The following is a 25,523-nucleotide window of genomic DNA, read 5'->3' on the forward strand; positions in this document are numbered from 1 at the left end:
CAATTTCTCTGCACATATGCTCTCCCAATGCATTAGCCCCCCTTCTGTTTAGATGTAGACCGTCCAGTTTGTACAGGTCCCATCTATCCCAGAAGAAAGACCAATGCTCCATAAACCTAAACCCCTCTTCCCTACACCAAGATTTCAACCACGTGTTAAACTTTCTAATCTCTGCCTGTCTCCCTGGCCATGCACGTGGTACCGGAAGTATTTATGAAAAAACTACCATGGAGGTTCTGCTCTTTAGTTTTGTTCCTAACTCTTTAAATTTGTCTTGCACAACCTCTGTCCTACCTTTTCCTATGTCATTGATTCCAATGTGGACCATGACCATGGCTTTGGCCAGTAGCCCGTCTACTAGTTTAGGGAGATCTGCAACCTGAGCACCAGGCAGGCAAGATACCATGCGGGTCTCCTTATCACTAGAACACACTGTGTGATCTACGCCTCTAAGAATTGAGTCTCCTACTATAACTACCTCCCTCTTCTGGGGGGGAGTGGGCACCATGGTGTTCTGGTGCTCAGCTGCCCCCCCATCACCCTCTGAGCTGTCACTGTACAACTCGGTGTCCAGCAGTTGGAACCTGTTGGGCAATTCTAGCTCTTGGGGTGTTCTAGGGGTTGTGCACGCCCTTTTCTGTGGTTACGACCTACTGTAACCCAGCAGTTCTCTATGCTGTCCTGCTCTGAGGTCTCAACTCTCCTAGGTTTTGGCGTGCACACCATTTTTCTCATGGGCTGATTGACCAATTCTTCTATATCCCTAATACAGCGCAGATCGACAAGCTGAGCCTCAAGATCTCTAGGATTTCAACCTGCCGACAACGTTCACAAATCAATCAATCTATTAATCAATTTTTATTTGTAAAGCGCCCTTTGCAGGGTAGCCACAGAGCACTTTACAGACTGGTAAACATACAACAAACGTACAGTAAAATAAAATACATAAATACAATAAAATAAAATATAGACCTGTAAACATTTTACATGATCTAGAATAAAGTGAGTGAACATTTAAGTAAATAAACCATTTAGGCATGGAGGAGAGAAAAACAAAAAACTCCTATGGATGGCATGTAGGAGAAAATGAATCTCTGGGGGTCCACAGCTTAGGGCCTAGGCCTAATGGTCGCCTCCCCTCCAGGCAGAATGGTTATTACAGCAGCAAGGAGATCAGAAAGTTCTTTATCGGTGCTGCTGGCTGTGGTCTTCCCTCTGGAGGAGGCCTCTCGCTGGCCATTGGGGGTGGGGGGGGTTGGACCATCAACAGACTTCGGGTTGCGATGGCTCGTCAGGCATTGGGTGTGGATGCCCCGTTGACCCCCCGTGGTGAGGTGCCTCTGGGGTGGTTGTGCCTCATCAGACTTCCATGGTGGGGGACGAGGTGCCTCGCTGGACCCTCGGAGGGGGCTGTTGCTGGAAGACAAGAAGGCAGTCATGCTCAGATACTGGTCATGCAGTGCAGGACATTTCCAAAGACAGTTGTGCAATTGCATGTCCATGGCACACCGGTGGCACTATGGGCTAGAAAAACAGAGACTAAACAGATGAGTCTTCAGCCTGATTTAAAGGCTAAGACATAGGGGACATCTCTTACATTGGCTGGAAGATCATTCCACAGATTCGCGGCCCTATAACTGAATGTTCTACCACCTGCGGTTTTCTTGTGTATTTTAGGGAGCACTAAGTAACCGGCTTCCTGTGATCTCAATGGCCGACCTGGAGTGTATTCAATAAGGAGATCTTTTAGGTAGGGATGTGCCAGTCCCTTTAGTGCTTTAAATTTTAATAAGAGCACTTTAAAATCTATCCTGTAGTGCACGGGCAGCCAGTGAAGAGAAGCCAATACTGAAGTGATATGTTCATGTTTTTTTGTTCTTGTTAGGATTCTTGCAGCAGCATTTTGGACTAACTGAAGTGCAGAAAAAGCTCTGTTTGTGCTGCCTGACAGAATGGCATTACAGTAATCCAATCTAGATGTAACAAATGTGTGTATCAATTTCTCATTGTCCTGTAACGAGAGGAATTGTCTTAGTCTAGCAATCTTTCTAAGCTGGAGGAAGGAAGATCTCGACACATTCTGAATGTGTGATTCAAAGGATAGATTATGATAACAGATGACACCCAGGTTTCATGCCATCTCCTTAGGGGAGAAATTAAAGTTATCATTACTCAGTTTTGTTAGTGCATTATAAAATTATGACTTCTGTTTTGTCAGAATTAAGCATAAGATTTTTTTTGTCATCCATGTTTTAATCTCAGACAGACAGCAGACAGCAGACCTAGTTTTTCTAGGTCTATGGTATTGTTAGGATTTACTGACAGATAGGGAAAGTTTGAGATAGGTCGATAGTGTTTAAGTTGGTTAGGGTCGGCACTGGTTTCTTAAGAAGTGGTTTAATTACAGCTATTTTAAACGATTCAGGAACAGATCCTGAGGATAAAGAGACATTAATAATATTGTGTATTCTGTGAATAATTAATGGCAGAGATTGTTTTAGCAGTTTAGTGGGTATAGGGTCTAGTGTGCAGGTTGTTGTTTTCATTTTAGTAATTAAGGAGACCGATTCCTGGTGATTTACTACGTTAAATGAGTCCAAGGTAGGCAGGGGCTGTGAAGGACTGCATGTGTCGGCTATAGTATCTGTGTATGTTTCCTGTTCTATCTGTTTTCTAATGCTGTTAACTTTGCTATTGAAATGATCCATGAAGTCACTGCAGGTGAAATTGGGGGGGATAACCTCTGAAGGCTTTACCTGCTGGTTAGTAAGTGTCGCTATTGTATTAAAAAGAAAACGCGGGTTATTCTTATGTGTCTCTATTAAATTGGAGTAGTAGGCAGACCCAGCAGAGGACAGGGCCTGCTTGTATATTATTATACAGTCATTCCATGACATATGGAAGACCTCTAGTTTTGTTTCTCTCCATTTACGCTCACATCTACAGCATTCTGTTTTAAGTGAACGAGTGTGTTCGTCAAACCATGGTGAGTGTTTTGTTAATTTGTCGTGTCCTTAATGGGGCTACTGTATCTAAAGCAATGCTTAGTGTATTGTTGAAATTATTTAATAATTCATCAGCAGATCCTGTTTTGATAAAGCTAGCATTTGGCAACAGGGTAGTGAATTTATGAATAGCAGTGGGATTTAGGCAGTGAGTTTCTATGTTCCTCTCCTGTGTGTCTAATTCTACTCCAGGCAGCTCAAATGTAATAAGGCAGTGGTCGGAAATCGTCTGGTTTTGGGGTGATATTATTAGGTTGTGAATCTGTACCCCACGGGTAATAACTAGATCTAGTGTGTGATTGTGACGATGTGTGGGTCCAGACACATGCTGACTGAAGCCTACAGACTCCAATAGGGACAAGAAACTAACAGTGAGGGGGTCGTCTTTAATGTCAATATGTATGTTAAAGTCCCCCAAAATAATGAGTTTTTCATAATGTATGTCAGATAAGAGATTGCTAAATTTGGTAAAAAAAAAAGGAATAGGGGCCTGGTGGCCTATAAATAGCTATAAGCTGAAGAGGTGGATTAAGCCTAAGATCTACCTGGTGAATTTCAAAAGATGTGAAGCTGTCTAATGGCTTAGTAGATAGGTGCAGGTCTGTGCAGTAGATGGTGGCCAGCCCCCCCCCCAGCAGCCTGTTGCACAAATTACTGTTTTAATAGGATAACTATTCATTTTGTTTGTATAAGATTTAATCTCAGAACTATGTACTTTATTGGATGCCCCCAGGCAGGGATCTAGGATCAAAACCTTCTTGGATGAGTTCATCCAGGAAGGCAATCATTCGGCAAACCTGACACTGTAGTGGCCACATGCTTCTAAATGTTAGTTTAAAAAAAAATTATTATGTCTCTTGGGTCCTGTTGCCTAGTCAACTGCTTAACTTTTGTGACCAAGAAACAGCGCAGCTCTTTCTCAACAGCTGCTTTAAGCTTGTCTACCTACCCCCAATTCACACCTAACTGGCCACACCTGGCTCCTCCTGCAACAGAATTCCTGCTAGTCCTAGACAAAATCTCCCTTCTACAACCTGTTTACTTTCACCAACTCAGCAGGTGAACTGAATTGACTTCAATTTAGGCAAACTACAGACAATGCTATCTTCAATTAAGGCAAACTTAAAACAAAATGAGCAATGCTAAGACTGGTCTGAATCTAGTCAAACAACAAGATGGCTGCCTCTCACCTGTACTTTCCTGTGTCTGTGATTTGTTTTTGTTTTTTATACTGGTGGGCATATTTGGCTTTTGGGCCCGATGTTAAAGCAATTTTTTTAAGCAGGATTTGACTTACCAGTAAAATACATACTAAAGACGGGAGCACCTCAATTCGTCCCCGACAAAATCGCCCCAGCAATAATTGGTCCCCGCGATAATTGGTCCCACTGATAATTGGTGCCCACGATAATTCGCTCCTATAACAATTCGTCCCCTCAGCATTTCGTCCCCATCATACGTTCTCCACATGAGCATTCGTAACCATGAGTGCATTCACTTATTGTAGAGCCATAGAACATACAAACATTACATTTATATATATGTATAGCCTATATACACACACATACATACATGCACACACACACACACACATACAATTTATTTGATGCTAACACCAATAGCTCAATCGTAAATAACCAATCTGGACAGTTGGCTAAAGTAGTATACTACTTGTTTCACAGCAAAGCTAACGTGTGACGGTTAAAGGCAGTGCACTATAAGCTAGATGTTCTGAGTTCCAATCCAGGTGAGGGACTGTCATTTCTTATGTTAGGTTTTCAGGTGTTTTTTTTTTAAATATAGAATTATATATTATATATGTATTTCACTCACATATTAAATGTTACGGAAGCATATTGCTGCCACACGAAAAAAGAAAAACGTTTAAAAGAAAAAGCCACTCCAGCACCGCAAGTCCACTACACCTAGTAACCTGCTTTCACAACATGAATTAACATTGTACTGACTTTTTGATGAGTGGTTAAGTCATTTGTAACGTGCTCATATATCATATGAGCCCCATTTCACTAGCTAAACAGGAATTGTAAGTGTTTCAGACATTGTCCACTTTCACTTTAACCTTGATCTAAAGCATACGGGACTGTGCTCAGTATGAGAACATTCAGAAGGGTTTTAATAGAAAAACATGTCCGCTTTACTTGAAGTAGCATTGTTTGCTATGGCAGAAAAAGGTAAACACAGGAAGCTACATGGGTATAAAATGATGCACCTTAAATGCATTCAACAGGGCTTTGTGGAAACTCAAGCCACCAGACGCCTTCTTCACACACTGGATCCTGAAGGAGTCGTGTTACAATGTCTCACAATTAATATCTTAGTAAGTTTATTAAGTTTCTATCCTTCCTATCCAGTTCTGTCATATCACGAGGTTACCAATAAGAACTACAAATGTTCTTGAACAATTTTTTTTTTCCCTGACAGCAAAAAATACCTGTAAAAAAAAAAAAAACTGGCAGCAACACACCCCCAAAATACGGATTTTTTTGTTGTTGTTTGTTTTTGTCTGTGGTAAACGTTTTTTTTTTTTTTCGTGTGGCAGCAATATGCTTCCGTAACATTTAATATGTGAGTGAAATACATTTAAACATTTAGGTTTCATATATAATTATATATTTAAAAAAACAACAACCTGCAAGCCTAACATAAGAAATAACAGTCCCTCACCTGGATTCAAACTCAGAACATTTAGCTTATAGTGCACTGCTTTCACCACCAGACATGTTAGCTTTGTTGTGAAACAAGTAGTATACTACTTATGATGGGGACGAATTGCAGAGGGGACGAATTGTTATAGGAATTACCGCGGGGACCAATTATCAGGGGGACCAATTATCAGTGGGACCAATTATCGCCGGGGCGAATTGGCGGGCATGAATTGTTATGGACCCGCTAAACACAAAGGCTCATTTTAACAAAGATCAAGATTTTTTTTATTTTGTACAGTGAGGGAAAAAAGTATTTGATCTCCTGCTGATTTTGTACGTTTGCAAACAGCTGGTAGCCAATTCAGACAGGTCCTTTATGTCTGACGGGATGAGCTGCTTAAAGTTTTCAGTCGGGGCAGCTCATTCCAACCGGTAGCCCATTGTTTTCAGACTAGCGGGCAGCTCATCCTTATAGGGAAGCTCAGTTTGTCAGAACACTAGCGCTATGGGGGGCAAAGGGGGGAATATTGTGCCTCCTCACATTATATTTTGATCCAGTTATTAATTGTCCATGTAGAAATGTCTTATAGTAATGTGCATTCTTGTTACAAAACAAAATATTGTCTGTAATTTTACTCCCCCCCCACCACCGCACTTCACCAGCACCATCCACCCCTCCACCCCACCGCACTACGCCCACACCATCCAAGACCTCAGACACAATTTGAACACTGGCCGCCTACCCCACCCCCTGTTCATCCTGCCGCCGGGACTGATCAAGATACAGTTTCACTGGTTTAAAAATCATACACTACTATACAATGCAAAGTTTAATATGCAAGATAATTAAACTGACACAAATCTTAATTACCAGTGAGGGGAAAAAAGTATTTGATCCCCTGCCGATTTTGTACATTTGCCCACTGACAAAGAAATGATCAGTCTATAATTTTAATGGTAGGTGTATTTTAACAGTGAGAGACAGAATAACAACAAATTCCAGAAAAACGCATTTCAAAAAAGTTATAAATTGATTTGCATGTTAATGAAGGAAATAAGTATTTGATCCCCTATCAATCAGAAAGATTTCTGGCTCCCAGGTGTCTTTTATACAGGTAACGAGCTGAGATTAGGAGCACTCTCTTAAAGGGAGTGCTCCTAATCTCAGCTCGTTACCTGTATAAAAGACACCTGTCTACAGGAACAATCAATCAATCAGATTCCAAACTCTCCACCATGGCCAAGACCAAAGAGCTGTCCAAGGATGTCAGGGACAAGATTGTAGACCTCCACAAGGCTGGAATGGGCTACAAGACCATCACCAAGTAGTTTGGTGAGAAGGTGACAACAGTTGGTGCGATTATTCACAAATGGAAGAAACACAAAATAACTGTCAGTCTCCCTCGGTCTGGGGCTCCATGCAAGATCTCACCTCATGGAGTTTCAATGATCATGAGAATGGTGAGGAATCAGCCCAGAACTACACGGGAGGATCTTGTTAATGATCTCAAGGCAGCTGGGACCATAGTCACCAAGAAAACAATTGGTAACACAATACGCCGTGAAGGACTGAAATCCTGCAGTGCCCGCAAGGTCCCCCTGCTCAAGAAAGCACATGTACAGGCCCATCTGAAGTTTGCCAATGAACATCTGAATGATTCAGAGGAGAACTGGGTGAAAGTGTTGTGGTCAGATGAGACCAAATTCGAGCTCTTGGCATCAACTCAACCTCCGTGTTTGGAGGAGGAGGAATGACCCCAAGAACATCATCCCCACCGTCAAACATGGAGGTGGAAACATTATGCTTTGGGGGTGTTTTTCTGCTAAGGGGACAGGACAACTGCACCGCATCAAAGGGATGATGGACAGGGCAATGTACTGTCAAATCTTGGGTGAGAACCTCCTTCCCTCAGCCAGGGCATTGAAAATGGGTTGTGGATGGGTATTCCAGCATGGCAATGACCCAAAACACACAGCCAAGGCAACAAAGGAGTGGCTCAAGAAGAAGCACATTAAGGTCCTGGAGTGGCCTAGCCAGTCTCCAGACCTTAATCCCATAGACAATCTGTGGAGGGAGCTGAAGGTTCGAGTTGCCAAACGTCAGCCTCGAAACCTTAATGACTTGGAGAGGATCTGCAAAGAGGAGTGGGACAAAATCCCTCCTGTGATGTGTGCAAACCTGGTGGCCAACTACAAGAAATGTCTGACCTCTGTGATTGCCAACAAGGGTTTTGCCACAAAGTACTAAGTCAAAGGTGTCAAATACTTATTTCCCTCATTAACATGCAAATCAATGTATAACTTTTTTGAAATGCGTTGTTCTGGATTTTTGTGTTGTTATTCTGTCTCTCACTGTTAAAATACACCTACCATTAAAATTATCATTCAACCGTAATCAAATGCATTATTATACACTCACCTAAAGGATTATTAGGAACACCTGTTCAATTTCTCATTAATGCAATTTTCTAATCAACCAATCACATGGCAGTTGCTTCAATGCATTTAGGGGTGTGGTCCTGGTCAAGACAATCTCCTGAACTCCAAACTGAATGTCTGAATGGGAAAGAAAGGTGATTTAAGCAATTTTGAGTGTGGCATGGTTGTTGGTGCCAGACGGGCCGGTCTGAGTATTTCACAATCTGCTCAGTTACTGAGATTTTCACGCACAACCATTTCTAGGGTTTACAAAGAATGGTGTGAAAAGGGAAAAACATCCAGTATGCGGCAGTCCTGTGTGCGAAAATGCCTTGTTGATGCTAGAGGTCAGAGGAGAATGGGCCGACTGATTCAAGCTGATAGAAGAGCAACTTTGACTGAAATAATCACTCGTTACAACCGAGTTATGCAGCAAAGCATTTGTGAAGCCACAACACGTACAACCTTGAGGCGGATGGGCTACAAAAGCAGAAGACCTCACCGGGTACCACTCATCTCCACTACAAATAGGAAAAAGAGGCTACAATTTGCACAAGCTCACCAAAATTGGACAGTTGAAGACTGGAAAAATGTTGCCTGGTCTGATGAGTCTCGATTTCTGTTGAGACATTCAGATGGTAGAGTCAGAATTTGGCGTAAACAGAATGAGAACATGGATCCATCATGCCTTGTTACCACTGTGCAGGCTGGTGGTGGTGGTGTAATGGTGTGGGGGATGTTTTCTTGGCACACTTTAGGCCCCTTAGTGCCAACTGGGCATCGTTTAAATGCCACGGCCTACCTGAGCATTGTTTCTGACCATGTCCATCCCTTTATGACCACCATGTACCCATCCTATGATGGCTACTTCCAGCAGGATAATGCACCATGTCACAAAGGTTGAATCATTTCAAATTGGTTTCTTGAACATGACAATGAGTTCACTGTACTAAACTGGCCCCCACAGTCTCCAGATCTCAACCCAATAGAGCATCTTTGGGATGTGGTGGAACGGGAGCTTCGTGCCCTGGATGTGCATCCCACAAATCTCCATCAACTGCAAGATGCTATCCTATCAATATGGGCCAACATTTCTAAAGAATGCTTTCAGCACCTTGTTGAATCAATGCCACGTAGAATTAAGGCAGTTCTGAAGGCGAAAGGGGGTCAAACACAGTATTAGTATGGTGTTCCTAATAATCCTTTAGGTGAGTGTAAATCACAATGCTGAATACAAACAGGGATCCTATATCAAATGCTCAGGGGGAATCTGCTTTAGATTAGTATGTCATTACAAATAACTAGACTGAATAAGATTGTCCGTCTTTATGACATTAGTCAACTGAAAAAGGTTTTCAAAGTAAGATAAAAGAAACAAATGTGTAACTTTCAAAATAAAAACACATTCTACTCATTTGCGTCAATAAAGAAAACTAAGTTGACTCCCTAAAACAGAAACCTAATAAATGCTTAGAAACAACAAAACGTGCGTCATTCAAATAAGTAAACTGAATAGCAGGTGACCACAGCCTGGGTGGAAGTGATCTAACTGTGTCTGTGTGTTAAAAATTCACGATACATGATTGCGAAAACTCGGTCTCATTACATAAGCTTGAATTACTATGTATTTATTTATTTATTTTCTTTACAGTTTTCTTTCTGGTTTAGCATCCTGAAAAGAACTGTACATACATATCAGATCAGGGGCTTGATATGAGAGAGCTCTGAACACAGCGATCGGTAATAACCATCAGTCACAGGCTAGGGGCCCCCATACCAGGGTAGCCGCTCATCAAAACCCCTTCAGGGGCAGAGCAGGGCACTTCTAAGAGCACCTCTGGTTTGTAGCACAGACCGAGGCCATAGGTAGTAGGGGTGCTTTTTTGTTTAGTTGCATTATTTACTATATGTGTAATTTAAAATATCCTTACACTCAAAATACATAAAATAAAAACACAAATAGTTATAATAGAGGAAAGTCAGACAGTAGAATTAATTGTAACATTTAGAATTGCACTATAGGCGGTATGTATGAGATGGATTATAGCCTTAAATAGATCAAATGAAAACAATATATATATATATATATATATATTTATATTCCCATGTATAGCCTATGAAAAAATTTCCCATTCTTAAACTTGACCTTTTCTTTGCCATATTTTATACTAATGTGTGTATAGCATGTTGTTGAGAAATCCTGTCCCCCAATTTGTGTAACACTCCAGACAATGACTGGTGTTGTATTTTGAATAATGTTCAACCGGTCTTAATAGCCATGCCAGTTCATTAACTGTGTCACCATGAATTCAAGGTAACCATTAAGAAGCTACTTATTCTTACAATTACTAATCGGTTAAATCTTGTATTAATTTAATTTTAACCCCCTCTTAGATGCAATCTTTACACTTTCAACTTAGTTTATTTTAAATGTCGCTATTTGGAAAGTGTCTTTAGCACGCTCAGAGAAACCTTTCTTCCTGAACAGGCGGTGGTGGGTGGTCAGTTAAGGTCTTCTTTAAGTAATTTGTAATAAAAATCAATACAAATGTAAAGTGAAATTAATCTTTTAAAGCACAGACATTTTATTTTACTTTCCTTTAGTTTACTGATCCTGTATAGAAATGATAATACTTTAGAAAACAAAAATAAAATCATCAAGACCTTACAGTTCTCACGTGTTTCTGAATAGTCTTAACTAGACAGACACCCTGCATTTTTACTGTTTTAATGTTACATTGTACTTTCTGGTCTACTCTGAAGGATCTATGTCATGTTAAGCTGTGAATGTATGGGGCCGGATTCCTCACAGCTTTTAATCTTTTGGTCTGGACCGGCTGGTCTTGACAGAGGCCAGACTTTTTTTTTTTTCTTTCTTTCTTTTTTTTTTGCTGGACTCCACCCCGAAATCTACCCAGTGCGATCAGATCAGACCTTTTTAACAAAACTTAAATGACTCAGAATGTTAAGAAGTCTAGGAGGTAATTAAAACAATACTTATTTAATTTGTATACAGGGACATGTCGAACTGAAAACAGTTTGATGTCCATAACATTTGTCTTTTTAACTATTTTGAATGTTATTTGGGGTATGAGTTGTACAGTAAAGAGAAAGTCAGATTTAGCAGAGAGAGATGCAAGCCGGTAAGAACATATTTTTGTACAAAATAAGAATCAGAGATGTATCTATTTTATGAACTGCTCTTTTTATTGTTAATAACATACACAAGGTGGAAAGGAAGGAAAGTGTGCTACATCAGACCACTGTATAGAAAATATATCTGAACTGCGCTGGTCCTGTACTGCTCACGTTTCAAAGATAATCAGTAAACTATAGACAGGGTGAATGAGAATCTGCAATGCAGTTTTAAATCCTAGATGACTAGACCAGTTATATGCTGTTATGTCCTAGCTGTTGATTTGACAGATTTGTTCAGGGTGATGCTGTGTCTGTCAGCACCTTCACTATTTGTTAAAAAACAAACAAACAAATAGCTTTATGTTATCAACAGACTGCGTACAGTTAAAAAGGGAGCCAAAATGGCTAAACTTTGCTCTTGAAACAGAGAAGGGCATTAAGAGGTTTCTGGAGATGCCTGAGCTCAGACCCCCAACCCATACAGAGCCACTTAAACTCCTCTTGAGGAGACCTAGGAGTAATACAATTACTCTGATATATGCAATAAGCCCACAAAGTATTTTACACAATTCATGAAGGATTGTGAAATATGAATATAATGTAGACCCTATTTCTGTTTGCTGTGTATGTTTTGTTACAACTGAAATTGACTTGGATATAGAAAATACATTTTATGAAGCATTTCCCAAATTTCAGCATTTGTAGCGAAATAGTCAAATCAAATCGATATAAGTGTACTGTGCATGTTTCAACACAATTGTAAATGATTTAGATATAGACAATGAGTCTTACAAAGCAGTTTGCAAATCTAAACATTTGAAGTGAAATACAGCTGGTGTCTCGCATATCTGTATCTGTTTATTAGGCATGATTAACGCAGACATTTTTAACTCTTTATTTGAAGGTTCTTAAAGGATCTTTTGACAAATTGGAAAATCAGAAGTGGTTCTCACACTTGTACTACAAGAGTCATTTATTTGCAAAAATGGTGTAAAACCATAAAAAGGAAGACTTAAAGTCAGACACCCAGTTAAGAACTTCAGAGAATTTATACAGAATATAATTTAGAGATGTTACTGAATTGCATTTCTCAGACAGGGTAGAAGTGTCTGACCGCTGGATTAGTACAGGATTTCTGATGATACAATTTCAGTCATTAGGGGGTCTAGTTTTGTGTTGCTTGATAGAACCATACAGCCCCCTGCAAAACCCCGACCGCGGTGCTGAGAGCAGGACGTCCTGTTTCTAAAGCCCCTCTACTGCCAGTGCGATCGTGGCAGGGGCCTCATGACTTTTTTTTTAATAGACACATACTTCATTATTTCTACATATTTAATATGTCTAAAGTTACTTCAGTATTTTTTAATGTTATTGTTTCTTAACATCATGGGGTTCATTCTTTATTTCTGTAAGAAAGTTAAAACTATAAGGCTTCTGTTTGACCTTGGATAGTTATCTAACTAACAAAGACAGCTGTGCTCATTTAAATGTCAATTATATACTGTATTTCTTAAGTTAAATAAGTGTGGTTTAGTTTAATTTACTTACTGTCAGGGGAGAAATTATTAAAATTGTGTTTTCATTCTTTATGCCTGTAAGAATGTTACTAGTTAGTTGTACTGAAGGCTGTTCAAATGTCTTACTGTCAATACAACCAAGGCCATTAAGGTCTTCAGACTGCACCCCCAAGCTATTGTAATGTGTAAATTATGTAAATATACATACACACATAGGTTTTTGCTTAAATCATATTGAGTGTATTTACTTAACCTAATTGCATGACTGGACTACATTAGATATTTATTTAAAAATAATTTGTTTTGTTACTAATATTATTACAAACACTGCTTTTATTGAAATTTCCCAGTTTCTACATATATATTCTATGCTTCTTATATAACATATATATATTCTATGGTTCTTCTATATTTAAGGATTTCTTAAGTGAACTTAGTAATGTTACATTTCATTTACATCCCATGGTGGTGTGAATACACACACAACACACACACACACACACACACACACACACACACACACATATACTTGATCATTGTATTTATTCAAGCTTTACATCTTTCTCCCTCAGCTACGCCCGCTCCTGATCGGCACCTTACCAGTTATCATTTCAGGTGATTTCAACTGTGCTCTGAGGGATGTAGACCGGAGTAAGCCCCGCAATGATAGATCCAGCAGGGACCTCGCTGCATTCGTGGAGGACTTTGAACTCTGCGACGCAGGTCGGGACCTGGTCCCCTTGTTCACCTGGGTGAGTTCTTCTGGCTCCTCCTTCTCCAGGATAGATCTCGTCCTCCTCAGTAAGCCACTGGAGAGGACCGCCATGTCTTCGGAGGCGGTCTTCTTTTAAGACCACAGGCTCCTGACGACAGAGGTGCTCATCCCGAGCACACGGGAGTCGGGGCCTGGGGTCTGGAAGCTCAACACCTCCCTGCTCGATGACTCTCGTGTTATTAAGACCTTTAGCAGACGCCTCGAGGAGTGGAGGACCCTCAAGGACCTTTTTGATTCTCCCATAGAGTGGTGGGAGATGGTGAAGAAAAGGACCAAGGGCTACTTCATTCAGATAGGGAAATGGAAAGCTCGTGAGAGGCGGGTGAGATATTCCCATCTAAACGCCCGCCTCCAGCGCCTGAGTCTTTTACAGCTCAGAGGCTTCGACCTAGCTGAGGAGGTGGCTCGGGTCAAACTGAGTCTCTCCGCCCTCTATCGGGAGGAGCAAGAGAAGATCAAGGTCCTTTCCAGGGTCCGCATCATGGAGGACGATGAGAAATGCAGCCGCTTCTTCTTCAAGAAAACGAAGGAGAGGCGGCCTGCAATGTCCTCCATGATCGACTCCTCAGGGCAAGAGGTGGAGGGCAGAGAGGCTGTTGAGACAGTGGTGCGGGATTTCTACAGGGAGTTGTATGATCAGAAGGTGGTGGATCAAAATCTGATCCATCACTTTCTGTCTCTGTTGGAGTCCCGCAATGAGGGGGACGAGGAGGAGGAGGAGGATCCAGAGATCACCACCACTGAACTCTCCCAGGTGATAAAGAGTCTTAACTCTGGAAGGACACCGGGTCCCGATGGGATCCCTGCTGAGTTCTATAAGATCTTTTGGGAGGTGCTTAAAGAAGATCTGGCCCAGGTCTTGGGGTCGATGTACAGAGAGGGTAGATTGGCCCCTTCTATGAAGAAGAGTATCCTCTCCCTTCTTCACAAGAAGGGAGACCAAAAAGATCTGAGGAACTGGCGGCCGGTCAGCCTCCTGTGCACCGACTACAAGATACTGGCCAAAGCACTGACGCTCCGGCTGCAGCGGCCACTCCCTCAAGTCGTGGGTCCCGACCAGGTCTGTGGTGCCCGGTGGAGATCGGCAGCCGACAACGCCATGCTGCTCAGGGATGTCGTGGCCTACTCGAACGAGAGAGGGCTTCCCCATGGTCCTAATCAGCTTGGACCAGGAGAAAGCCTTCGACAGAGTGGGCCACGAATACCTGCAGCTCGTCATGGAGAGGATGGGTCTCGCTCTTGGCCTGAGGAAATGGGTTAAGATCATTTACAGTGGTCTAAGCAGCAGGGTCCTTGTGAACCGCCACCTGACCGAACCATTTCCGGTCAGGTCGGGGGTCCAGCAGGGTTGTCCCCTGTCGGCCCTGCTGTACGTCCTCTGTCTGGAGCCGTTCATGCAGGCGATCCGCCGGGACGTCCGGGTGACAGGTTTCCATCTCCCGGGTTCCGGCGGAGAGCAACTGAAGGCCCTGGCCTACATGGACGACGTGGCCAGGGTCGAGGAACTGCTGGACGGCTTCTGCAGGGCAACGGGGGCCGCTGTCAACAAGGCCAAGAGTGAGGTCTACCTCTCCAGGGCATGGCCTGTCGGGATCACGATCGACGGGACCAACACGGGAACCCGGAGCTGGGAGGAGGCCATATCTAAGGTCCAAAAGAAAATCCACGGCTGGAGCACAAGGACCTTGACGATGGCTGGTAAGGTGCTGGTTGTAAAGGCCATCCTCTTCCCGATACTCCTCTACATAGGAATGATCTTCCCCCCAGACAAGGTCATCGCAAAACTAGTGACCCGAATTATATTTCGGTTTGTCTGGGGGAGCAAAATGGAGAGGCTGAAAAGAGTGCAGATGGTGAAGGGTACCCTGGATGGAGGCAGGGGGGTCCCGGACGTTGTGCGGCTGATAAAGGCGCAGGGGCTGGCCTATGTGGTCAAGAACATCCAGGCTGCTGGCAAGAAAGTGAGTTTTATGAACCGCTTTTATTTTGCCAGCAGCCTGAGACCATTCGTCCTCTGGGCCATGGATAACACCAGGCCGCACTCGTGGGATCCCCCACCGTTCTACAGGGCGCTCCGAGCCTTTGCGCTCGAAGTAGGCCTCCATAAAGTCGTGCTGGCCTCCTGGGATTATAAGACCATCTGTAGCCAGATGAGATCTACCCAGGAGACCAGCCGGATAGAAGATTTCCCTCCCGAAACCTGCCGGTTTATCTGGGCTAACGCTACGCATGTTTGCCTCACGAATACACAGAAAGATGTCTCCTGGATGGCTGTGAGTCGGTGTCTCCCCACCCGAGTGTTCATGTACAGAAGGGGCATAGCTCCTTATGACACCTGCCCCTATAAGGGTTGCCTGGGGAAGGAGATGGAGGCTCATATCTTTAGGGATTGCCCCTCCGCCTGCAGGGTCTGGCTCCTGTTTTTCCCGTTCCTCCGCAGGTTTGCCGTTCCTGTGCGGACGACTGCCCAGCGGATCCTTAATGGCCCTGCCAAAGGAATAACATCTCCCTCCCTGAGGTGCTGGTGGCGTGTCGTCTGCGCAGTGAAGCAGGCCCTGTGGGAGGGACGGAACATCTGCTTTAATAAGCAGTAGCTGGACCCGATTGTCACCGCACGGAGGGGCATGGTACTCATTCGTGAGTATGTCAATCTGGAGGTCCACCAGAGGGGCATGGAGGAAGCCTACAAGATCTGGCACATAAAAGATCTGGGGGAGCTTAGGATCCCTTGATGGGACCCACCTCCGGGGACGACCATCTCCCCCTGCTGGAGCCCGAGCCAAGATCTTTCAATTCTTTTAATGAAAGATTATATTTAAAAATGAATTTTAATTGTTTTTAAAGATTTAGTTGTTTTTAAAAACACTAGTTTGATTGGTTTTTTGGGTTGTTTTGTTATATTTCTTTGTCAAATGCATTGGCCGTTTGGTTTTAATTTTAAATGAATTGGACTGTTTTGGTTTGTTTTTTATTTTTCTTGTTTTATTTATTTTTTTGATTTGTCCGATTCATTTTCAGTTATTTTCAAAGTATTTGACATTTTTTGTTGGTTAGCAGGTTTGCTTTTAGCACATTTGTTTTTCTTTTTATGCACATGTTCAGTTATTTTGAATTTAATCACTTTGAGATTAAATTTTTTTTAAGTGATTCTAGTAATTGATTTAAAAAATTTTTAATCACAAGTATTAAAATTTTGAATGTTTTTATCTGTAAAATGTAAAATACTTTCACCTAATAAACAGTATTTTTACATTCAATTTTTCTTTAAATAAGGCATTTGATATTGTCTGTAACTCTGGAAATTCATTGTATTGTATAGTAGTAGATTATATTGATTATTGTGACATTCCCCTCATAAGCACTTCTCATTTCTACCACTAGATCGTCTCCCTTACCCTTCCGAAGACGTGTCCAGATCTCCGCTCATCATCATTCACTCCTGTCTTAATCACTTAATCATCTCCACCTCTTCCTCATTGCCCTAGTTTACTCCCCACAGTATATATAGCCCTTTGCTCCTTTACCTCCTCGCGAAGTATTGTCTGCCTCTTAGCTGCACTACCAAGCCCTAGTTTTGTTCTGACTACCTGTTTTGTGACCTTTAGCTATTCTCTCGTGACCTGCCTTTTGGATTTCCCTTGTCTAGTCTGTTAATCTGAGCGATTGACCTCCTGCTTGTGACCCCTACTACGACTATAGTCTCATCCTCTGGCCTTGTCCGCATTTGAATCCACATCCCTGCTGTACCTCTGGTACACCTGCTTAACAATTATATTGTTTATTTCTCTTTCCATTTCATCTATGTTCAGGGTATCTGGGCACATATGTTTTACTCCGCCTCTTGGTGAGAAGAGCCCTTGTAAAACAGTCGAGATCTCTAGACATTTCTCATTATTACTAAGTAGCTCTGTGTGAAGAAATTGTTTAATAGTTTCACTTTTCTTTCTTTCTTTCTTTCTTTCTTTCTTTCTTTCTTTCTTTCTTTCTTTCTTTCTTTTCTTCCTAAGGAACCAGATTTATTTTTCATTCTTTATATATGTTGTTATTTCTTATTATTTTAACATTTTATACTTGGCCGGTTGAGATCTGGGTCTTTGGACGTTCCTAATACAATCTGTCTGGGGAAAATTACTTGTTCCCTCAGCCACTACCCACAGCCCCCACTGCTTCTACAGAGCGTTATCTCTCAGCACATTCCACTCTAAATGGGCCCTGTCACATCACCTCAAATGTCACCTCAAGACCCAAGGTTACAAAAGGCGTAGACATCCGAAACTCTGATACGTTATGTAGCGTTATGTTGGGTGTATTTGGATAAGAGCATTTGGGCTCTGAGCTGAAGCACTGATCTAAAGAAGACCTCTCCCCCCCAAAGTTATCAGATTTCCTTAACTCATCAGCTTGGAACTGGTTTACATCAAAATGACAGTTTTGGGGAGGATGGCACCGAGAATAGGCCAAATAGTTTGGAATCCTGCTATGAGATGTCTGGAGAAAGGGGCCTGTAGGTAATAAAAAAACTCTTTGAAGTGGACGAGAGCCGAAATCCCGACATAGAGCTACGAACGAGTCATAAATCAAGCCCCCCTCCAATAGGACACTGGGGGCTGAAACCGAAATCCAATCTCAAAAACTCAAGAACCAATCACCTATTGATCTGACAGACTATAAAGAACAGCGCACAGTCTCTTTCTCTCTCTCTCTCTCACCTGAACCAGAAACTCGCTACCACAGCTCAATCTGTAGCTCTGTTACCCGAACCGGAACCAGAAACCAACCAAGTCTTTGCCGGCAACAGAAGAGTTAAACTGGGAGAAGGAGATTGAGCCGTACGAAGAATTATTTTAAAGGACTTTATTAAATAAAGAACTTTACAGACTGCGCATGCCCGCCTGTGCCCACCTGATCAGTGGAGTTTTACAGCTGGACAATTGACTAAGTCGACTGTATACGAAAGTGTCAGTCATTTAAACAGCTATTTGAGTCTTAAGAAACTTGACCCTTGGAACAAACACGGCCCTGCTTTCCTCAAAGACTTTGTCTTCAGGTAACTACGGTGGAAACCCTGCTTACAAAGAAGATTTTGTGCACAACCATGGAGCCTTCAAACCAGTGGAAAATCTGTTTGGAAAAGACTCTACATTCGCGAAACCCCAACTTCCAGGTGCATCGACTGAGTGGAAGTTTTTGGACAAAGCCAAACCAGACTGCCTTTGTTCCAACCACACGGACCTCGTGCCGTGTGCTGTTATCTGAACCCAAAGCCAGAGAGGCCTCTCTGCGACGAAGTTCAGATAAGTTTAACAGTTTGGAGTTCATGATTCATGACATTTGAGAAATCAATTAGAAATGTTAATCTGTGATTCATAACTCTAGAATGTGTAATATAATTTAGTTTTCTTGCATTAGTGTGTTGCATTAAACTGTTTTGTTGATAATTTTAGAAATAAAATCTGTCAACGCCGAGAAATATCTTCTCATTCCTGTTTAACTGTTTAGTCTGAAATTGACACAAGTTAATAGACATTAGATTATTGGTGGCCCTGCCTATCCTTAATCATTGAATAATAATCAGTTAAGGGAAATTGTGGTAACAAGTAATGATAGGATCTTTCTCGGCACCTAAACGTAAATGAGACTGATATATATATAACGAGAAGTTACCTGACATAAATACTAACCTGTGTTGTTATTTAATGTCTGACTAACAATACTAATGAGAGACTCACCTTCGTCTTACTAACCGGTATTGTAGTCAATGTGTTTATAACCTTTTTTGTTTAACGATTTGTGTGATATCATATGCGATCCCATGGTCTTTGATTTGGTCACGGAAGTGATTTGTCTTTGATTTGTTGATCTAGAGTTGAATTTTAATTAGTTTTTCCCTTTTGTATAATTAGTGTAGTGCTACATTTAGTCTTTGTTTTGAATAAATTTGACAATTTATATCTTTGGAATTGGTGTCTGCATCCAATTATTACAGAAATGTAGTTCTACAAGATTCCAGGATTCGTGATAAGGTGATACTATAAATTCACTTCTTTAATTGAAATTTATAAGTGTACCTTACGCTACAGTTATTTCTTCAGTGCCCTGTCAACTCTGCCCTCTAATATTATAATTTCAGTGCCCTGTCAATCCCACCCACAAAAATGCTAATTATTCAGTGACGTGTTTGTTTACCCCAAGTTTAAGGTCAAAGGTCAAATCCCCCTTTGCCCTAAAGCACCCTATATCACTACTGACAATAACTGCAATCAAGCACTGTCTGTAGCTCTGAATCAGATTTCTACACTTTCCTTTTCCCAACTGCGAGTTGCAGCTCTTTCCACAGATGTTAAATGTGATTTAGATCAGGACTCATAGAAGACCACTTCGGAACGGTCCAATGTTTTCTTCTCATCCATTCTTGGGTGCTTTCTGAGGTATGTTTCGGGGTCATTATCCTGCTGGAGGACCCATGATCTGCCATGCCTTGATAGTCTTTTGATTTCTTGACCCCAAGAACACCATCCCCACCGTCAAACATGGAGGTGGAAACATTATGCTTTGGGGGTGTTTTTCTGCTAAGGGGACAGGACAACTGCACCGCATCAAAGGGACAATGGACGTGGCCATGTACTGTCAAATCTTGGGTGAGAACCTCCTTCCCTCAGCCAGGGCATTGAAAATGGGTCGTGGATGGTGTAAGATATTATTTGTTAGAATATATTTTTCTATGGGAAATTCTATACCATCTGGTTTGGTAGAGGAAACAGACCTCCTCCGTTTTATCTAAGTTCCCTGGTAGCCCCTGGTAGCCCTGGTAACCCTATCTTTATGACCAGACACCAAAAGGGACCTGTCCTCTGATTGGCTCCTAGCCAAATTCAAAATGACCCCCACTTCTAAATTACTTTAGCATAAGGCACCCAAGTCATGGTGGTGGCAAAATGCTATTGGTTGGAAGGAAACCTTATAAAAGGGAAAACAAAGAGAATTTGACAAGACAGAGCTGGAGAGGAGAGACAGAGAGAGACACACTGCTTCCTGCCTGACCAGACTGGCCTATAAGCTGTACTGTGAGAAGAAAGAAGAAAATGGGTATTATCTGTTTCTTACTGTAATCCAGCAGAAGCTTAATATTACTTATTTTCAGTAATATAATTGAATGATATTAGTTTCCTATTTTTGTCAAAATAAATGATTATTGCACATCTGTGACTTGACCGCATCTTCCCTCTAAAAATAATCTTAAAAGAGAAACCAATTGACCTATGAGGTTTCAGTTCAACTATTTATTTAGATTGACTAAAAAAACCAAGCATTCCAAATTCTCTTACAATGGGTATTCCAGCATGACAATGACCCAAAACACACAGCCAAGGCAACAAAGGAGTGGCTCAAGAAGAAGCACATTAAGGTCCTGGAGTGGCCTAGCCAGTCTCCAGACCTTAATCCCATAGAAAATCTGTGGAGGGAGCTGAAGGTTCGAGTTGCCAAACGTCAGCCTCGAAACCTTAATGACTTGGAGAGGATCTGCAAAGAGGAGTGGGACAAAATCCCTCCTGTGATGTGTGCAAACCTGGTGGCCAACTACAAGAAACGTCTGACCTCTGTGATTGCCAACAAGGGTTTTGCCACCAAGTACTAAGTCAAAGGGGTCAAATACTTATTTCCTTCATTAACATGCAAATCACTTTATAACTTTTTTGAAATGCGTTTTTCTGGATTTTGTTGTTGTTATTCTGTCTCTCACTGTTAAAATACACCTACCATTAAAATTATAGACTGATCATTTCTTTGTCAGTGGGCAAATGTACAAAATCGGCAGGGGATCAAATACTTTTTTCCCTCACTGTATATATATATATATACAGGGTTGGGAGGGTTACTTTTAAAAAGTATTCCGTTAAAAAATACTGATTACCTTGTTTTGAAAATAATCTGTAACCTAATCAGATATATTACTCCAAGTCAGTAACATAATCAGAATACTTTCAGATTACTTTTGGAATACTTTTTTTTTCTTTATTAAAAAACAAAAGCAGCTGAGTTCAAGAAGTGAAACAAAATGTACTACACATTCTAATATGGATGACGGCTTGAAATTGTTTATTTGTATCCACAGTTCAAACAATTAAAATGGTAATTAAGATTTGTGTCAGTTTAATTCTCTTGCATATTAAACTTTGCATTGTGTAGTAGTGTATGATTTTTAAACCAGTGAAACTGTATCTTGATCAGTTCCGGCGGCAGGATGAACAGGGGGTGGGGTAGGCGGCCAGTGTTCAAATTGTGTCTGAGGTCTTGGATAGTGCGGGCGTAGTGCGGTGGGGTGGGGGGGTGGATGGTGCCGGTGAAGGGTGGTGGTGGGGGGGGGAGTAAAATTACAGACAATATTTTGTTTTGTAACAAGAATGCACATTACTATAAGATATTTCTACATGGACAATTAATAACTGGATCAAAATATAATGTGAGGAGGCACAATATTCCCCCCTTTGCCCCCCATGGTGCCGGTGTTCTGACAAACTGAGCTTCCCTATCAGGATGAGCTGCCCGCTAGTCTGAAAACAATGGGTTACCGGTTGGAATGAGTTGCCCCGACTGAAAACATTAAGCAGCTCATCCCATCAGACATAAAGGACCTGTCTGAATTGGCTACCAGCTGTTTTTCAACACTATTACTGTATTTTAACACTTTAAATCTGAGGTAGCTCATCCTGTCAGACAGAAGTGACCTATCAGAATGGGCGGAACTGTTCATGGGCGCAATGGGAAGCGCCGTGAATGAGGAAGACTGGACGGCAACCAATCCAGCCAATGGCAAGGACATTGAGTTCAAGCTGGACACTGGTGCACAGGTGAGTGTAATACCAGACACTGTACTTTCATTGCTAAAGAAAAACGCTGTAGTAAATGTAAAAGAGAAAATTAATCTTAGAGATTATAATGGAGCTATAATCCCCATGGTAGGCATATGCACCCTAGAATTACTAATTGGTGGAAAAATACAAAAAGTACAGTTTGTGGTGGCAAGAGGTGACAAGGCACTCCTTATAGGACTGAAAACATGCAACACACTGGGTCTGGTAAAATGCATATATGAAGCAAAAGGGCACTCACCTGAACAAAAGGTAACCAACATAGAAGATGTATACACTGATGTGTTTCAGGGAATAGGAAAGCTCAGGCTTAAACACAGGATTGAACTAGAATAACCAAATAGGCCAGCGATCCATGAACCTAGGAAGATACCTTTAGCATTAAAAGAAAAGCTGAGAACAGAGCTACAGAGGTTAGAAAACTTAGACATAATTGAAAAGGTAGAGGAACCGACGGAATGGGAATACTCATTAGTTATTGTAGAAAAAAAGGATGGCTCTCTCAGATTGTGTATTGACCCTAAAGAGCTCAACAAGTATTGAAAACGAGAACACTCCCAGCTGCCTACTAGGGGTGAAATACTAGGAGATCTAGCAGGTGCTAAATACTTTTCAAAGGTAGATGCATCATCAGGGTTTTGGCAGATTTGCCTAGATAAAGACAGTGCACGTTTGTGCACATTCAACATGCCCTTTGGTAAATATTCCTTCAAAAGGCTTCCTTTTGGATTGTGTTCTGCACCAGAGGTGTTCCCTAGGAAAGTGCAACAAATTTTCGAAAGAGTGCCAGGCACTAAGGTTATTATTGATGACATATTGATCTGGGGTGGGACTGTACAAGAACATGACTCAAGGTTAAACCTGGCATTAGAGGTGGCAAGGGCTAGTGGTCTGAAGCTGAACAGAGAAAAATGTCAGTTCAGGCAAACTGAAATCACTTACTTGGGGGAAAAACTCACACAAGAGGGAGTCTTAATCGATCAAAGCAAAGGACGGCAATTAAAAACATGCCCCCGGCCACAGATGTTGAGGGGGTGCAAAGATTTCTTGGTATGGTTAATTACGTGGGTAAATTTGTACTGAATTTTGCAACACACACCAGCCTGTTAAGAAGCCTGCTCTGTAAGTAGACAGAGTGGAGCTGGGACAGTAACCACCAACAATAATTTGAGGAGCTAAAAACTCTCATCATGCAAGCACCAGTACTTCAATTTTACGACGAAAAGCACAACACTAAAATTTCAACAGAAGTCTCTAAAGCAGGCATTGGGGCGGTGTTGCTTCAGCATATGCCCCACGGGCACTGACAGAGACCGAGTGCAATTATGCACAAATTGAAAAAGAGGCATTAGCATTAACGTATGGGTGTGAGAGATTTCATGTGTACATTTACTGCAAGGCAGTATGGGCAGAAACTGAAAACTACAATGCCTGCATTACTTGATAGTGACACAGTAAAAGATCAAACTCAAACAGGTGGAGAAAAGCTTACAGAAGAGACAGTATGATCAGGGTGCAAGGGAACTCCCAGGGTTACAGTCAGGTGACAGGGTCAGATTGCACGATGGCAACATGTGGGACATCAAAGCCAGAGTGCTCGGCAGTGTAGCAACACGTTCCTTTGACGTTGTTACAACTGAAGGGGTCACATTGAGGTGCAACAGGCGCCAGTTGTTGAAAGTACCTGAAATCAAAACAATAGGAACTGATGTGGAGGAAGCAGAAATGGTAACTCTAACAGCCATCTGAAGAATCACTTGAAAGTGAATCCCCTGTTAGAGGAACCAGCTCCAACCAGTTTAGTCTTAGGAGGTCAAGCAGAGAACGTACCGGTCTTAACAGGCTTATGGAAGAAATGTAAAGGGAATATGAAAAGCTATGGATGTAAGGTGTTAGCATGTTAAGATCTTTGTATATCTGTAGGTGGACTAACCTGTATATTACTGGCAAGAGATTTACATAAATCACATATTGAATTTTGCCTGTTGAAGTCTCTTACTTGATAAAGGGGATGTGGCATATTGTATTAAAGCAAGTGTATACCTTTAAGAGACGTTACGTGACAGACGCATGTACGGGACAGAGAGACTGGCGGAAGCCAGAGAGAATAAGACTGATAGAGGAAGGCTGTTAAATAAAGAGTTCGTGTTACTTTCATGTCGACTTCATCTGATTATTATTAGTACCACATCATCGGTGATACAAAAGAAGGTGCATCACGTTCAGTTATTTGAATGTAGGAGTTGGTTTCAGTTTTCTGCTAATCATTGATATAGTGTAAGTCGCCCTGGACAAGAGCGTCTGCTAATAAATAAATAAAATAGTGAAACATATTTTATTTCAATCTTAAATAGGTACCTTGTCTGTAAATTGTAAGTACGTTTAATGCTTATAAAGACTACAGTTTATTTTGTTCTGTGAAGATACACGGATCAAGCAACTTGCTATAATAAAGGGTATTTAAACGCCATGTATTGTTATCCATGTTATTGTCATCACCGGTTTCAATTTACCATCACCGAAAACAATCAATATAATTAGGGCGTTATATTTAAGTATCAACAAGTGAGGAATGTGATGCATCTTGTTTCTGCAATTAACACATTATTGACGTATTACCTTCTTTTAAGTGATATCTATCGGTTTGTAAAAGTGTACAGGTTTGATATGTGAGGAGCTCACATTTAAAAAATAAAATCTTACCTCCAGATGTTTCTTTTTTATTATTATTATTTTAGTTTAGTCCTCGGAAACAGACATTGACCCGTATTCGGCACATCTTGTATTGCACTTTAATATTTGTTCAGTTTTCTTTCTTTGGAAGTGAACAATCGCCTGTAGTTGCACGAGTTAAATCCCTGTTCACACACAGTGTTGCCGCAGCAGCCAAAGTAGAGCTGTGTGTTACTGGCTGGGATAGTAACTAGTAACTATTATTAGTAATATGTGGTAGTGCGATGGTAAGTGTTGACTATTATGCTGCTAAGGCTGATTGGCTTGTCGTCTCCCCTGTATTGCCCAGTGTGTTGGTCGTGTGGTTGTGTGTGCGCACTGCTCTGCGTCTGTACATCTTGCACCTTGTACGTGCCTGGAGCCCTATGCTTGCTGGATTAGGCTCCGACTCACCGTGACCC

At 41.7% G+C, this 25,523-nt stretch overlaps 1 long non-coding RNA gene across 1 annotated transcript; it reads right to left on the bottom strand.

Moving 5' to 3' along the window:
* Positions 1-845: 845 nt before the first annotated feature.
* Positions 846-25,180, bottom strand: LOC136753015 (uncharacterized). The gene is made up of 2 exons (XR_010817378.1): positions 25,093-25,180; positions 846-1,416 (listed from the first exon to the last, which is right to left on the bottom strand). It is a non-coding gene; the product is annotated as an uncharacterized LOC136753015 (long non-coding RNA).
* Between the last annotated feature and the right edge of the window lie 343 nt (positions 25,181-25,523).

The sequence above is a fragment of the Amia ocellicauda genome, chromosome 7 (genome assembly GCF_036373705.1).
Source record: "Amia ocellicauda isolate fAmiCal2 chromosome 7, fAmiCal2.hap1, whole genome shotgun sequence".
Lineage (NCBI taxonomy): Eukaryota > Metazoa > Chordata > Actinopteri > Amiiformes > Amiidae > Amia > Amia ocellicauda.